The sequence below is a fragment of the Penaeus monodon genome, chromosome 20 (assembly GCF_015228065.2).
Source record: "Penaeus monodon isolate SGIC_2016 chromosome 20, NSTDA_Pmon_1, whole genome shotgun sequence".
In the NCBI taxonomy this organism is placed as follows: Eukaryota; Metazoa; Arthropoda; class Malacostraca; order Decapoda; family Penaeidae; genus Penaeus; species Penaeus monodon.
The window spans coordinates 1,157,524-1,160,765 of NC_051405.1; positions in this window are offsets into that span (position 1 = coordinate 1,157,524).

Genomic DNA, 3,242 nt, shown 5'->3' on the forward strand with positions numbered 1-3,242 from the left:
TAATAATGTTACCCCTTGCTTCTAGTCTCCTACGCGCCGTTGGACATCGCCTGGGGGGTGGAGCATGAGCTGTACGCGCAAGCAAACGAGCTCCGCCATTCGCTGAACGTGACGTGGTCGCCCCGCGCAGAAGATCAGCTGTCCTCCGTTATCCATTTTGTCAACAACGACGTGCTCGGGGATGTCGACATGGCTCTCTATGTTCTGGTCAGATCCGGCCTAATACTGCAAAAGTCTTGCCAGTCACTTCCTTTGTATTGTGTGAATGTAGATAAAGCGGAAAGTCTTATTTGGTGTTATATCAGACTTCTGTAACGGTAGCGCATTCAAGAAGATAATTATTCCACTACTTTCTATAATCTCCAGACATCTTTGGCATATTTCTTATCACACGGGATAGTTACACTAACAATAGCTATGACAGGCGTTGACTGAACTCACAGAAAACCTTAGGTCAATTTGTGCGGAAATAAATAAAACCCAAAGGGGTGCTATAGACTAAGAAAAGGCTGGTAAGGGGTTAAGAGCATAGCATGTTTTGATATATAGATTCATATGATATTTGTGTAGATGAATCTTCATGTGAAAACCCTCTATGTGAATCATAATTAGAATTCATAATTACTAACTAAGTAGTTGCCTGGTCAGTATGTAATAGCCCTGTCCATTTTTCCATTCAAAGTGTGCTTATGGTTCATAGAGCTCACATGGACCACTTTCCGGTTGAAGCCAAGGACAATATCGTTATCAAATGCATCTTGTTTATTATGTCTTTTGTTTGTTGCAGATATTAACTAAATGTAAACAAAGGACACCAGACATGGAGTACGGTTGGCAGTAAGCTACAGTTTAATTCTATTATTTAAATTTAGTATATCTCATACTACTAGATAAGTGATAAAACTTCTTAAAAAGATTGCATGGAAAGGAGAAGTAAATTTTTCAAAGGAACAGCCACTGAGACAGAGTGAGCACTGATTAATAGCAGCTCATTTCTTTACAAGTGCTGGTAATGTCAACGCCCGATGTCTGTGCGCAATATATGGGTTTGGAGCAATATATGACAAGTGCTGGCAGGCAGCGTCGAGATGAATGAAATTTTCATCCACTTTTCCCTGAGTATTTTGCTTGCCCTTTGCATATACTTTGTTTATAGATTTATTAATACAATATTATACAATAATATGGGATATGCCCAGCTTCTGCCAGCCGTACTACTGTCTACTGTACTCATGTGTTTTTGTTTCTCTTTAGAAAGCAAACATTAATGAGTATTACTTTAAAATGACTAGAATGTGATGCTCGTTGAAATTTCTTTAGCATGTTTATTAAAGTTTCAACATTTTCGTACAGAATAACAAGTTTGGATTAACGTAAATGAAAGGCCAGCATCGCGAACACACATTATCCAGTCAACATGGCAAATCTAAAAAAATATAAATATATTCGGCATATTCTCTCAGCAATGTGTATATGCTCTGCAGGTGGCATATCCAGGCCAGGTGATTGAAGTGGATGAGATGCTGTCACGGGCGCATGGCGGCAGCTACAAGAACAAGCTGAGGCTGCACTTCGAGCCCGGCCGGACCATCAACATGGACACGGTCATCATCTCCCGCAGCGACCCAGGCGTGATCTCATATGGCCTATCCAATACCTTTAAACTTGACACCTGGATCAGTCCTCTTAGGTGAATTAATGCGACACCCTACCTGCTGCTTTCAAAACATTCTTTAAATTAATTTGTCATCTGACTTAGTTATTAATTGCGTTAGTCTTTCCAAGCACCTTCTACTTAAAGTGTTGGGTCAGAGTCTGGCGTTGCGATCATATCTTTCCCCGTTAACTCAGTAACTCCACAGCCCCAGCCGCGTTGTCGATACCAGTTTTGGTAGGAATTCCTGTCTTTGTGTCTCCTTTCCTTCTAGATGTAGTTTTTTTTTTATTGAGATGACTCTTACAGTGTGTCGCAGGAACCTCATATGTCGGCTCTCCAAGTATTTTGCTGTTTTATTCATGATTTCAAATACTTATCATACCCGTTCCTATGACATAGTATTCTAATTTTGTGCATCATTATTCAAGAAAATAAACTTGAGAACGACCATGGTCGTTGTTTATTCTTTTCTTTCAGTGTTGTGGGAACCTTGAATTGTATTGGGAAAGCCCGGTGCACGCTGGCCATGACAGCAGAGCAGGCAGGAGACCAGCTGGCCGATGTTGAACTGCAACACACCGCCGCCACGGGGGTCTCCAGGACTGAGGCCAAATTCTTCGTCACGGTAGGGAGAAAGCGGAGAGAGTGAGGAGTGAAAGCGGAATGGGGAACAAAAGTGGAAAATACATGAAAGTGAAATTAGTATAATTGATTTTTTCGAAATACATAACCAATAAACATGAGAGCCTTATTAGCTAATGGCTCAAAAAATAAATCCTCCAGCATTGGGTAGATGGATCGGTGTCCCTGGATTCCGCCTCTAAGATTGGGTATTATGACCTCAAGTGGCATGTGGTGGTCACTCCTTTGGCTCGCGTGCTGCAGGGGCACGCGGAGGTGGACCTGTCCTCGCCTGACATCGTCGCTGCAGGGATGATTGTAGCAAAGATAGAGGGAGACAACGTGGGCGAAGTTACGCATCTATACAACGGAACTTTCACGTTAAATCCAGTAACACGTTCAGTCCACACAAGGTCGGCAACGGTTACAATTATCCTCGATGATCTTACATTTCTGAAGCATGTGCAACACTGGTGCATGTTAGCTAGCGACTACACACTATTAATAGTGCAATTGAATAGTACAGACATTCACGCCCTGAATAGTGTGTAATATGGCTTTCCCTCACCTAGGCAGGAGGTCCGGTTGGTGTCGGGGGGTGCAAGCGACCTGTGGGTGGCGGTGCTGCAGGGGCGGGCGGGAGACCAACTGATCAACAGCAGACACTTTGGGAAGGTAAGCATGGCCCCTCTTCATTGTTTCATGAGTAAGTGAGCCTCTAAGTGTGTATTAAAGGAGACGTGATTATTATGAGCTAGTACTAAGTGAAGAAGCTTGAGGATGGTCTCATAACTATACATAGATCAAACCATTAAGTACACATGATACAACCCTCCCACCACTTAGGCAACACTCATGACTCCTTCTGGCATGTTCTATACGGCGAACGGAGACGTGAGCTCCGAGGTGCGCAGCCTGGAGTCGGTGGTTGCGGGCGTGAGTCTGTCTGCGGGCGTAGGCCAAG